This window comes from Equus asinus, chromosome 10 (assembly GCF_041296235.1).
Source record: "Equus asinus isolate D_3611 breed Donkey chromosome 10, EquAss-T2T_v2, whole genome shotgun sequence".
In the NCBI taxonomy this organism is placed as follows: domain Eukaryota; kingdom Metazoa; phylum Chordata; class Mammalia; order Perissodactyla; family Equidae; genus Equus; species Equus asinus.
In genome coordinates this window covers 102,249,223-102,263,739 of record NC_091799.1, presented here as the reverse complement: position 1 = coordinate 102,263,739, position 14,517 = coordinate 102,249,223, and the positions used below count along the sequence as shown (strand labels likewise).

The 14,517-nt window shown below is 37.1% G+C and overlaps 1 long non-coding RNA gene across 1 annotated transcript in view; it reads left to right on the top strand.

Moving 5' to 3' along the window:
- Positions 1–2,703: 2,703 nt before the first annotated feature.
- Positions 2,704–14,517, top strand: part of LOC139046447 (uncharacterized) — a 31,991-nt gene continuing 20,177 nt past the window's right edge. The window contains exon 1 of the long non-coding RNA XR_011506539.1: positions 2,704–5,286. This is a non-coding gene — a long non-coding RNA (uncharacterized lncRNA). The remainder of the gene's footprint in view (positions 5,287–14,517) is intronic.

Genomic DNA, 14,517 nt, shown 5'->3' with positions numbered 1-14,517 from the left:
CCAACTTATCTGTACATTTATTTTCAAATCATGCTTTTAAGCGTCATCCTTTGTACCTGTTCCATAATGTACGTAATACATTTACAGTAGCATTTGTGCATAATTACAGGTAAATCAATATCGATGCATTGTGAGGGGTTCCCAGCAACTGTTTACTAGTGAGGAGCACGATCTGAAGGCCCAGATTAGGTCAGTGGTAGAGACAATGCAGAAGAAAGGATAGATGCAAGGATCACTCTCCAGGTGGAGGGAGAAGCTTGCCTAATGATGATTTTGACAACTAGCTGTGGAATGAGATGAGAACAATGAAGTCTGGAATTAATAGCTTCTTAATGTGCAGGTTATTAGGACTCCTTGATCAAGAAATCAGATAGTTTTTCTATTTCCTTCTTTTAACAAATTGTTACCATGAGTCTAGTGAATGAATACAAATGGGCACACCTTTATTTGCACAAGACAATTAGGACACATTAATTAGCTTCATCTAATGCCTAAAGCTGAATTTAAGTATTTTTCTGGTACATTCCAAAACTAAGTCAGATGTGTTAAACTCTAGGAAAATTCAGTTAGTCTGAACTTGTTCCTTACAGGACAACAAACACCAAAGGTAGTTTAAAAACAGCCAATTCTTCACTTTAAGAAAAGTTTTTACTTTGACTTCATTCACATAGTGAACTTCCCTACTACATTACAATATGATTCAACTTAAAATATTGTAATTTGCATGAAACTCTTCAGAGGCAGATTCTGACAGATCCTTCACTATTGAGTCTCAAGGTATGAATAAATTTAGGATTCTAGTTTAACTGGAATCAGAGGATACCAAAAACTATGCTCACTAGGGACACCAGTTGAAGCCACCTGTTTCTCTTCCAAGGTATGACATACATATATTGCAAAAGATGGCTTATAAAAGAAAAGCTAACAGAATATTTAAACTGTCAGTTGAAAGAACTAGGTGGCCATGATACCAGAAAATAAAGTGCATTAATTCTAGGAACAACATAGAATGTTTTTGACAACAGGAGAAAAAGCCTATGTATATACAAAGCCTGCTTCAATGGTTTTTCATTGAATATCAGAATAAAATTTAAGAAATCTGCCTTGTTTCTTACTTCCTCCATAATCTGAGTCTGATTCCATCCAAAACATGAACTGTTACGTTAAAATTAACACATAGCCCTAAATATCTGCTTCTTAGTACCTCATACTCCTCACCCCATGCAATTATGGGTTTTCGTCATCAGTGCCTGAGAATACTGCCTTGGGCTCAAACAGTTGCACGGTTTCAGCACATGAAACAGCTCAGGCTCTTGGAAGCCTGCACGTGACCTCTTTGCATGGAGACACATCAATTCCCTGCAGCTAACACTACAAGTCCATCCATAAGATGCTTCATAGGACGCTCCTCCAGAGCTATTTTGAGGATTTTCCAATTAGGCTTTAAAGTCACTGTTGCTCAAGGTACTGGAGTCCACCTCCTCTGTCTTTCTTATCACAACGTCAGAGAAGAGTTTGTAATGTTGTCATATTTTAGAATGACTCTTCTCTCCAGGCTTTTAAAAATCAATTACAAAAGGCTCTAATGAAGTGTCATTGCAAAGGAAAAGTAAGAGATCAAGACACATTCACCCTTAATTTTGTCCAAGAATTATGCCTGTAGCAACAATATTAACATTGTTTTCTACCTGATGTCTTTGACTTTCTTTGAGAAAGCTGGGATCGAAGCTGGGGTTAGTCTACTTTTGAGGCTCAGTGGAAAGGGAAGAGTACAAATCAGTGGAAAAAACCTTAATGTGATAGCAATTTGCCCTCTTGTAGTCTATTTATTGAGTTCTCATATGGCTGTGCAGCACCACATCTGAAATGAATCTGGAAAGGGAAAGAGAGGGTATGTCTTATCCCTCCAGACTTTCTTATCCTTGAAACGGGTAGGAAAAGAGGGAATTTCCTTCTGTCTTTCTTAGAGATATAATATCTTGACCACTGGTAAACAAACACAATCTGGTTAACACTCCCTTCTTTTTATTTTAGGAAACAAATAACAAAGCGTGGGAAGAAAAACTAGATGGATCCATTCCAGTACCGCCATTCCTAGAGCACTGAGTAGAAGCCAATCTCCTCTACATGAGAAAAGAGGAAGAAATTTCCCCCTCAATATATTACATGAGCAAAATTATATCAAATCATACATTGAAGAAAATAATATATCATGATTAAACTGGGATAAATTCCAGGAATGTGTGAGTGGGTCAATATGAAGAAATTTGTTAATATAACTGATCATATTAATAAAGATAAAGAGAAAACCCTATGATCATCTTCACAGATGCAGAAAATGTGTTTGATGATTTTCAACTTTTAACACATATTTATATCAAAACACTCAGCAAAACACATACCAACACACATATAAAGTTAAACAGAAAAAGTAATTAAAGGCATGAGATTTAGAATAAAATAGGTAAAACTATATATATTTGCAGTTTTACGACTTTACATTTAAAACATTTACAAGAATTAATTGAACATTGCTAAAAATAAAATAATTTAGTAAAATAGCAAGTTACATAATCAATAATCAATTTACAATAATCAATAACTATACATATACATATGAAGCAAATAGAAAATATAATAGACCTATTTATAATATTACAAATTAATATAATACATAAGAAAGTAAAATAACTAGGCATAAAATTGAACTTTAAAATCTAAAATCTCTTGAAATACATGAATTAGACCTAAACACAAATGAAGATATTGCACGTCTATTTTCCCACTAGACTACTTTTGAGAATATGGCCCACTTCTCATATGCCTCTGCCCACTGGGTCTGGACACAGCCGGCTTGAGAATACCGTAAGTGCTTCATAAATGTTATTGGATAAATGAATGACTGGATGTTTACGTGTAAATACTTCAGCATTGAATTACGTGAAAAATGTCAAGTGATTAAAGTTTCATACACCATAGGAAAGCCTGACCTGTGTCATTGGGTTTTCCTTGAGACACGGAATTGTTCTTTCCAATCTGCACAAATATATCACACTTGGAAAAAAAATAATGGAGTTTTACAAATTATACATATTTTGCATAATTATATATTAATTGAGCATGTTACTCAATAAGTTCTCCCCTTATATAAAGGTTTTACTGTAAATTTCTTTTAAATAGTGAGTAGCTCTAGTAACCCACTCTAGTAACTTTTAAATAGTGAGTAACTCTAGTAAGAATAAAATATTTCTCAATTGAATAATAAAATTAAACCTGGTTTACACCCACCTTTCTGGTTCGATGATAGAAGGATGCATGCTCACTGAGATAGATGCAACTCTAAGACATCGAGACCTAATTTTTCAGGTTGCCCTGGTCAACACTTCATAAGAGAATTGTGATCTGGCTGTGGTTCATTGTCAATGAATTTCAAGCTTCTTTAGTGGTTATTTAAGGAGGTAATTAAGGTTAAATGAGATCACAAGGATGGGACCTAATTAGATAGGCCTGGTGTTCTTAAAAGAAGAGACAGCAGGGATCTCTCCCCGGCATGCACAAAGAAATGTGAGGATACAACAAGCAGGCAGCACCTGCAAGCCAAGAAGAGGACTCTCACCAGAAACAAACACTGTAGACACCTTGATCTTGGACTTCCAGCCTCCAGAACTGTGAGCTGTTTAAGCCGCCCAGTCTGTGGTATTTTGTTATGGCAAGCCAAGCAGAATAATACAGATTTTGTCCCCATATTACCAGAAAACCCCTCTTACTATAAGATTAATTTTGATCTTTTTCATCATTTCACAAATATTTGTGACCAAAGCTTTAGTTTCACATTCCAGAAATACAAAGCTGAATGATGTCTCTGCCTTAGAGTGTATACCTAGACCAAAGATAACAGATACAGGGATCTTAGCAGCTTCCACCTGCTCCCATGTCCTAACTGCTATTGGTGACAATGATATCTCCCAATGAAACCTAAACATCAGAATCCTACTAAACACAGAATAACTACCAAAGAATCAGCTTTAAGAATGCTCCAGGAGAAACTTGTTAGGTAGCCTTGGTCCAGTGCTACAAGCAGAGAAGCCTGGAAAGTGAAATGGCTTGCTACACTAACCACACACTCAAACTGAAAGGAAAAAAAATCACAAAAATCATAAAAGAAAGTGTGTATGTGCATTTGTGTGCACAGAATAAAAAAGAAGCTAAGTAGCTCTTGAGAATAGAATTCTAACTTTTTGTATATTTATGGTTACCATATAATTTCTAAAATTTCAACAGCTGTCAGATTTTACTCTGTTTTCAAACTGTGAGACTCAGTTTCAGAGGCTTATTTCATGAGCTTGTTGATTTCACAGTCACTCAACATTTACCTTCATTTATCCACGTTTAACTCAACAGGGAAAATTCAAATGTGGCCAGATAACATGCATTAAATTTAACTTTCACCACTCACTCACCCATCTATTCTTTTCCCAGAAAGTTGCTGAAAATCCAAGAGAACAGAAAACATTCAGCCTTATGTTTATTTAACCCAATTCAGAATATTTGTAATTCTTTCACTAATTACTCTTGCTTCTCATTTCTAAATGGCTAAAAATGGCTTCTTTGTCATTTCTTCTGTGTTTTTCAAAAAGAAATTTCTGGCTTTTTCTCAACAAGAAAAATTTTACCTTATGAAACATGCATGAGATCAACAAAAGGCAATTAAAAATATAAAGACTATTCCCATCTTTTTTATTACTATCAATAGCAATATGTCATAGATCTACCTGAACCCAAGAATGGATATAAATTATTACATTTTTCTGGCATCTTGCTTTGAACAATGAAAGCTAATATGAAAATATTATAATAAATTGCTTTATCTGGATTTAGTGTAAACCCTGACAATTTTTTTTTCTTTTTTGTAATGCAAGTGCCTGACTTAAGCTTTGATTGCAGAGACATCCATTTCAAAGAGGCATTCACTTCAAAGAGGGCTTTCTCAAATGAACACTTCAGCAGCCAAACTGGATAGAGACCCAGGCTGCCTCCCACACTGAGGCTCCTTTGTTTTGGAGATCTTGGTTGACTTCAGTAACTGACCATTCAGGCTACTTTTTTTCCTCTTCCCTCACTTTAAATTCATGCTCTTCTGTTTTAAATTCACCAATAAAGAGTAAGCCCTCAAAAATCCTAGGCCCCCACCCCCATAAAAGCAGGACCCAGGCCTGTGCACACTCTCTCTCTCTCCTCACGGCCTTGCTGTGTGGCCCTCGGTGTGCTGTGCAACTTCCAGGTCTGGTGAGTAATAAACTTTTACATCTTCTAAGTTTCCTGATGGTTATTGCTGAAGGGCATCTTGCAATCGTAATAAGAACCGCAAGAGCTGGTCCAACCGCAATATGGGTTATTGATAGGCTGAGACTGGCACAAAACACTGGACAATTAGGAGTTATTTTTCTGTCTCATCAGACTATTATAAATAACTCCACAGGACTGGCTAGGATGCTTCTACAGCAAAAAAGGAATGAAAACAAAATCTTGAATACATTGCTTCATTTTATTTCACAGGTTCATTTTTTTAAATTTTCAATTTATGTTGGCAATTATTGATTTATGTTTACTATTTTATATTGATGAAAATAGTAGAATGACAAAATTCTACATATGCTACGTAAACAAAGGACGAAAATAAAGGATCCACAAGAAGCAAATAACAAGCGAAAGAAAACAAATCTAGTAATGTTAATATCAGGCAGACTCTAATTCAAAATCTAAAAGAAAAAGCATAACATTTTATATTGATTAAAATAGCAATATTCCAAGAAGTTACAGTAGTCCCTCCTTATCTGGGAGGATGTGGTCCAAGGCCCCCAGTGGATGCCTGAAACCGTGCATAGCACTGAGCCCTATACATACCATGTTTTCTCCTATACATCCATAACTATGATTGTTTAATTTATAGACTATGCTCAAGAAGAGATTAACAACAATAACTATTAATAAAAGAGAACAATTATACAATGTGCTGTAATAAAAGTTACCATCTATCTTAGCAACCTCAGGATATGAGTGTTTTTCTTTTCTTATTAAGTCGAGAACTTTCACCTTTTCACTTAAAGGAAGCACTTTACGGTTTCTCTTTGGCACATCCAAATTGCCAGCATCATGACTCTTGCACTTTGGAGCCATGATTAAGTAAAACAAGGATGGCTTGAACACAAGCACTGCGATACCCTGACAGTCCATCTGATAACCTAGTGGCTTACGGGTGGGTAGTGTACAGAGTGTGGATTCACAGGACAAAGGGATGAGTCATGTACCCAGTGGGATGGAGTAGGATGGCTCTAGATGTCATCATGCTACTCAGAACAGTGTGCACCTTAAAACATATGAATTGTTTATTTCTGTATTTCTGGAATTTTCCATTTAGTATTTTTGGACCGAAGTTGACTGTGGGTAACTGAAACTGCAGAAAGTGAAACAGTGGTTAAGGGAGGACCACTGTATATCGGTTATAACCTTTAATCAGTTAACAATGTAAGATTAAAATATTGAAGACAAAATTTGAGAGAAATGCAAGGAGAATTTGAAAAAAGCACAACATTCTATCTTGAAAACTTAGGAATAAACTAAGCAAATATGTGTGAGAATATTGAGGATTTGAAAAATGCTTCTACATAGATAAGTAAATATCACATATATCATTTTATATTCAGTAACTTGAGAACAAAGTCCACTCATATACACACAGATTATTGAGAAAATGATCACTTATCATTCCTGAAACCCAAAAAAAGCAGAAAATTACACAGGCTGCCATCGCTGGGTCATATGCAATAAAGCTTGAATATAATAAAAAAGCAGGAAAATAATATTCCAAAATTTATAAACACACATTTCTAAATAGCTTTTTTTAACAAATTCAATTGAGATATTAAAAGTTATTTATAAATAAACGAAAAGTAGAACACTACATCTCCAAATCCACAGAATGTTGTCAAAGCAGCGCCTAGTGGAAGCGTTATAATTACAGATGCTCTTATTACAAAACAAAAAGAATGAAAGGAACTAAGACAACATAAAAAGCTAGAACATAACATTAATAAACAAAAGAAATAATATTTTTTTGTAGAAATTGATTTTAATTTTATGTGGAAATTCCATGGGCCTGGGAAACCTAAGATGTCTTTGAACAAACAAAAATAAAATTGCAATACTTAGCAAATATCAAGACTTACTAAAAGGCAAGTCCAAATAAAACAATATGGCCTTGATTCAAACATAGACAAATAGTTAACAGAATAGAATAGAAATCAAGATATCGCATACACACACAGGATTTATGACAAAGGTGACACTTGAGAGCAATCAGTGAAGGATGATCTTTTCAATACACCGATCCTTTCCATTGCGTGTCCATATGGGTAAGACAAAGAAACAAAAAAGAATCTTGGTCTCTATCCCAAATCATAAAAAAATCGATTCCAAGTGAATTACAGATCTGAAAGTGAAACGTAAAACAATGAGTCTTCCAGAAGATAACACAGGAGAATATTTTCGTGATTTGGGGCAGCCAAAACCTCCTTAAACAGGTCATGAAAACCAGTAACCATAGAATAAAAAGATGGATAACATTCAAATTAAGAAGGTCTATTATTAAAATACACCATTAAGAGTGTAAAACAGCAAGTACAGGCTAGAGAAGAGATTTGTCATGCGCATGACCGAAAAAGACATAGTACCCAAAATGTATACTGTGGATCTCACACACATCAATTAGGGAATATATTGCAATGCATCTACAACATTTGGAAAACCACTCTTCCATTTCATTTTGCATATTAAGATCACAAAAGCAAATCAAAACTCATAACCAGGAGGTGTGTCCTTGGGTCATCATTGGCTAAAAAGCCAATAGCTCTCCCAGATGCTTTTTTGTAAAAATTTCACGTGAGAGCTGTAAGTCACCAGTTGACTTAAAGAAGACATTGTTTGCAAGTTTGCAGATAAAATCTAATTTATGTTCTTTAAAGCTTGCTCTGTCTAGCTGCTCTGTAGGGAGAGGATCTAGGGGGTCAAGGGCAGGAGCAGGGAGAGCAGGTGGGGCCATGCAGTGAGAGATGATGGTTCCCGGAGAGGGAGTAGTGGAGGGGGAGGTGGGGAGCAGTGGTCAGATTTGGTCAATACATTTAGGAAGAGTGGACAGGATTGATGAGATGCTGGATGTTGGGGAAAACAAGGCTATTTAACACAGCACAGGCATTAGGGACACGTTGGCTGTCTCCTCCCTGCATTTTATTTTGAAAATTTTCAAATTGTCATCAAAGTTGAATTAATTTTCCAGTGAATCCCCATAGAATCTAAACCTAGCTTCTGCCATTAACATTTTGCTATATTTGTTTATTAAATACTCATACACATATCCACCTGTATGCTTCCATCAAACCATTTTTATGCATTTCAAAGCAAATTGCAGACGTTAGTACATATCTTACTAAATACTTGTGTATGAATACCATTAACTGGATTTCAATATTTGTTTATAGTTTTATATGCAATCTACATGCCATGAAAGCATAAATTGTAAGTGCATATTTGCTGAATTTTGGCAAATACTTACATCTGGGAAAACATTAATTTTATCCAAAAGGATGTTGAGATGCTGCATTCACTATGAGGGCAACAGCTCGCATTAAGTCTCAAAGCTTGTATTAACTGCTCAAAGCCATGTCGACACGCCGACAGGGCCAGCTGGAATCAATGTGTGAGGAAAGTGTATCTAAAATTCAGTAGTTTAAACAGCCATCTGACGGCGCTGTTTTTATTAGAACAACAGATGTAATGGCTTTTTTAAAAGTAGGATTCCATATGGAAAAGATAAGTTTGTTAATTTGTTTTACCTATTGTTTCTCAATATGCTTAGCCTGTACAAGTATTATTAAAACACAGGTTAATGAGACATGCCTTAAGACTTTAAAGAAAGTCAGTAGTTTTGGCTAAACTTAATTCCGTAAATCATAATGTTATAATATTTGCACAATAAAATCATTGCCTGCATATAGGTAACATATAACTACACTATGCCAAAAGATATAAATAAATCTCAGAATGCTAACACGGTTAAAGGATTAGTCAATTATATTATACAATATAGGTTTATTTTTTGGGTGCCCCACTTAATTTTGAAAGTATACCTAATTAAAGTAGCACTATAAAAAAAGCCCAATGCAGTTTCTCCTCAATAAGCAAGCACCTTAAAAATTATTTATGTAACTTAAATGCAATCGCTGGTAACTCTCTTTGCAGCAGGCCGCAATACACAGCTCATTGTTTTTACACATGCTAGTAAATAGATATCTAAGAACAAAAGCCTCTTTTAAAAAAATTAAAAATAATTTGGTCTCCATTTGCCATCAAATCACAGAGAAAGAGAGACTTCATGTTACTTCTTGAAAAAATAATTTTTTTGGCCTCAGCTCTAATAGAAGCAGTTTGTTATAAATGGGGTTATTGATTCCAAGTTCAGAGGCTCATCTGAGAAGTTTGTCATCAGTAAGTATTTAAAAACAAACAAACAAACAAACAAAATAAGTTTTTACTTTTCCTCCTGTTTGGTGCAGAGAACTGTTTGATTTGACCCAGCTACCCTTAAAGTTCTCCTTTCTGCATCTGTTCAGGCCTAATGGGCTGAGTCCACCCAGTTACAACTAGATAAAGGGGATCCAGGGGTAATCTGACTGTAATTCACCCGTGCATTACTACTGCTAAATCTTTAGTGTTCTGCTTCCTGTTTCTTTTTGTGGATATTTTTAATCTATTTTACTGTCTAGACTTGAGATTTATAAAAAGCATGGTTTTAAATTTTGTAGGACTGCCATGGTGTTGTGATCCTGTAATAGAAAGTATTAACTCAATTAGCTGCCACTAGTGGTATTTTTTGGATGGCTAGGTTATTTACTTATTTTTTTAAGATTTTATTTTTTTCCTTTTTATCCCCAAAGCCCCCCGGTACATAGTTGCATATTCTTCGTTGTGGGTCCTTCCAGTTGTAGCATGTGGGACGCCACCTCAGTGTGGCTCAATGAGCAGCGCCATGTCCATGCCCAGGATTCGAACCAATGAAACACTGGGCCGCCTGCAGCGGAGCACGTGAACTCAACCACTCAGCCACCGGCCCAGCCCTGATGGCTAGGCTATTTTTGATTCTATATTTTAGATGTATAAAATGATGTTTAATATTATGGCAAGAAAATCCATATCCTTTTGTTAGGAAAAATGATGCTGGAAATTTTCAGCGGAGACAGCATTCCCTTCCCAAAGCTGAGAAGCAGAGATTGTTACAACTTTCCCACAATGTTTTACTTAAACGTATAAACACACACAACTTGAGTAAAGAACAATCCCAGGAGGCTTGTGGAAAGGAGGTCAAAGTTAAGTTTTTCGTATTTCAACAGCCCAGAACAAACAAAACACCCACATCATCATCTTCATCCTAATCGCTAAAATTCAGAGCCGTTAATCATGTTTGGGATTTGGAGAGAAGTCCTGGGGGTTTTGTCATGAGGTCATTTTAAATGTCATCCTGGAAGAATTAAGAGTCTGTCTTATCAGCATCTGCAAGCATGAGACAATCAGGAAAGGATGAGGAAAGATAAAAGCCAAGAACTGAAGACATACAGACACAGCGTGCAAGCATCTTCTGAAAGAGGAAGGGACATACACGATGTGAAGAAGTACGAACAAGATTCCCACAGACCATCCAGCAATTATATCGTCTAGTTAGATTTCAAGATTGTAATTTAGTTTCCCGCTTTTTTGTTCCCACACTTTTTCCTGCACATTCTTTTCACAGCTTAGAATAGCTATTTTTTTCAACTTTACTGAAGTATAGCTGATAAATAAAACCGTAAGATATTTAAACTGTGCATGATGGTGATATGATCTACGTATACGTTGTGAGGGTGTTCCCCCATCTAGTTCATTAACACATCCATCGCCTCACATATTTACCTTTTTTTTTTTTGGTGAGAACATTTAAGTAAGTTCTCTTGTCTTAATAAATTTCAATTATATAATACAGTGTTATTAATTATAGTCACCATGTTTTACATGAGATGCTCAGAACTTATTCATCTCATAGCTCAAAATTTGTACCCTTTACCAACCTCTCCTTATTTCCCCTACACCCCAACCCTTGGCAACCACTTTTCTACTCTGTGTTTCTGTGAGATTGCTCTTTTTTTTCTAAGATCCCACATATAAGTGATACCATGCAGTATTTGTCTTTCTCTGTCTGGCTTATCTCCCTCAGCATAATGCTTTCAAGTTCTATCCATGTTGTCGCAAATGGCAGGATTTCCTTCTTTCTCGTGGCTGAATAATATGCCATTGCGTCTACATACGACACCTTCTCTATGATTCACCCACTGGCAGACACTCGGGTTGTTTCTCTTTCTTGACTATTGTGAGTAATGCTGCAGTGAATATGGCAGTGCGGGTATCTCTTCCATATCCTGTTTTCATTTCCTTCAGATGTTTACCCAGAAGTGGGATTGCTGGATCATATGGTAGTTCTATCTGTAATCTTTTGAGGAAGCTCCCTACTGTTTTCCATAGTGGCTGCACCAAATTACATTCCCACTGAGAGTAGTTATTTTTTGACATTTTGACTTCAAACAATGGGTCAGCGAAAAATCCCCAGAAAGTCCCCCACGTGGCTTACTTTACTTCTCCAGCTGTGGGGACTCCTTTTTGGGTCTCCTCTACCTTTCCAGTCACCTTCGCCTGAGTGCCCCTGTCAGTTGCCCCCTCCCTGGCCACGCCCCTCCACGCTCGGTGACCGACTTCTAGGGGAGCAGTGGGTAGACGCCCTGGAGTCCTGGTCTGTTGCCCTTGTTAGCTCAGTGTTGTTCTCCTGGCTCCACCTCTTCCCAGCACCTCTTCACTCCCGACGTTACGATCATTAACCGTGCTACCCCTGAAACATTGACTTCATGTCACCCGACTCTGATATCACCTCCTTTCATTTGGGGCCACTTCCTCTTATACTCCTACTTCCAGAATTCCCTGAGCTTAATGAGACCTCTCCCCAAAGTGACCTTTATACTACCTCACTTCCTGATTTACCCGGTTCAGATCCTCAGCACTCGACACCCCTGTGAGGGTCTAATACTGGCCCAATAAATTTGGCATCTCAAGAGAAATCGGTGAACTCACACTCGTGAAAAGCAGGACTTTGCAACTTGGTCTCAGGGTGGGAGAGTGTCAGCATGTCAATGTGACGGGTGACAAAGATGCCAAAGATGCAGACAGGCTGGATGCTTCCCAGCTGAGTGGCCGTCAGGTAGATGGGCCAACACACAGACATTGATGGGAAAGGAATCACACAGAAGACTCCAAATGCCCTGGGTTGATTTAATACTGCCACTTTGTTGTGAATAACGAAGGCATTCATTTGAGAGAGAAAGAACTATTGCCAAATCTTCAAAAGGAAGAAAATGGCTTGAAAAATGAAAGCTATGTTATAGTAGGGTTTAGTTCCCTGGAATCCTGCTTTAGAACCTGTGACAGTTAATGAGTTGGATAATGAGTTTTGTATTCTAATATAAAATAAAAATTGATTGTAACATTTCAACAAAAAACAATAACTGGTTATTTAGAATAACTATTTTCAAAAATTTTGCCAACACTGTTTTCATAAAACAGTCAGTTAAGCTCCCTAAACCACATTTCCCTGGAAACCACTCTTCCCTGAAGGATTTATTGAGAAGATAAACACAATGTTTACCATCTCCATTTTTTAGAACGCTCTTAAATACTGAATTTTTCATTTCCAATGAAAAAAAAAATTGTTTGACTTTTAAGTAATACTCCTATCTACTCTTTCCTGTAATATCAGAAGGGAAAAGCTTTTGCTATGATAACACTGACATTAGTAGGCACTGGTTGTGAAGTTTCAATGGAATTATCATGCTCTAGAGCCTTTATTTTTCAAGGTAAACTAGTTTTAAGTGTTGCAAATGCGGTTTACCCTCCACACAAACCCTCCCTGCCCGAACAACAGCAAACACCCATGCACACCAGTGCTTACCTTTCACTGTCCAGCAAAACTGTGTTTAACATACTCTCGGCCATCAGTAGGCATTTTCTCACATGTCCATGAAGAAACAGGTCCTAATTTGTCATTTTTAAGTGTAATTAAGCAAGGGAGAAGCTCTGTAAGACGTATTGCTTTGTCTCCAGGTTCCTGTTAGATCCACTGGGTTTAAAATCCGGGCTCAGCAAGATTAAATGCCCAGACCGAGAGGAGACGGCAGAAGCATGTTTATGCGTTCACTTAACCTTAAATTAAGATGACCTCTTACTTTAGCTGAAACTCCATTCGAATAAAACGGAGAGCGGTATTTTTTCAGGTTAAGATACAAAACTATATGTTGAATGTAATCATGAATAGATTGTATCAATCTCAGAACCTTAATAAGGATTTTACGCAGAGTACTGACATTTAATGTGAGACACGGCAGATTATCTCAGCAGGAAGAGTCAGAAGTAGATATTAATAGTAGTTAAATGCTTTCAAAATTTTTTTCTCACAAAATCATCCCTATACTAAAAATAAGCTTGCTTGATGGGTTCATGGAGCTAGTATAGAAACTTAAGAATCTTTTAATGAATAGTTTTTACATACAGTAATACGATGAGACTTTTTCATTCAAGACTCACGGCATTTGGGAAGAATAGTGTAAGACTAGTAAACAGCAGGTGCTCTGGACTTGCATTAATTGTTTTAGCGGTGATATACTTTTTAGGCCAAATAAGTAAAAAAGCTTTGATACCTAGAATTTATTGGAAAAATGAAGGGTACCACCTAATGGTATATTCATGCTGCCTCCTAGTGCCCCTAGAAGCCTTTAGCACATATTTTGTTTTCTGTTAGTCAAAATATCATTCAGGAATCCAAAGCTGGAAGAATCTTGAAGACCAGAGAGCAGAAAAGCTGGTCCTGGAGATTAGGAGGCACAGAGAGGGAAGAGTGATGATGGAGTCCCACCATCTAATTGGAAGGCTAATATTGAAGAGTAATTTCCACAGCAAGAATACCCGCAAGCCCCCTAAATGCGGTCTGACAGATTGCCAACATCCACTCCCGCCTTGAGCACAGAGCTGGACCACTTTTCCCTGCAACTGGGTGTTATCATGTAACTGGGGCCTCCAGATGGGATGTTGACAGTGACGATCTGGGTCTGCCTCTTTTAAGGAAACCTCCAGTGCCAGATTCTCCATCCTATTCCTCTTTCCTGCTGACTGGCACAGTGAGCCCACACCCCCTTGGAAACCCTGTGTTTAAAATGGCAGAGCAGCTGGAACAGCCTTAGACAGTTGAGGACGCAAGGGATAAACCTCTCTCGTTCTAGCCTTTGCATTTTGGGACCCTTATTGTAACGACAGTTTAGAACACCTTCATGACCGCAGCAGACAACAAAGTTACTTCAAAAACAAACTCTAACAGGTCATATTTGGTTTTGTTTA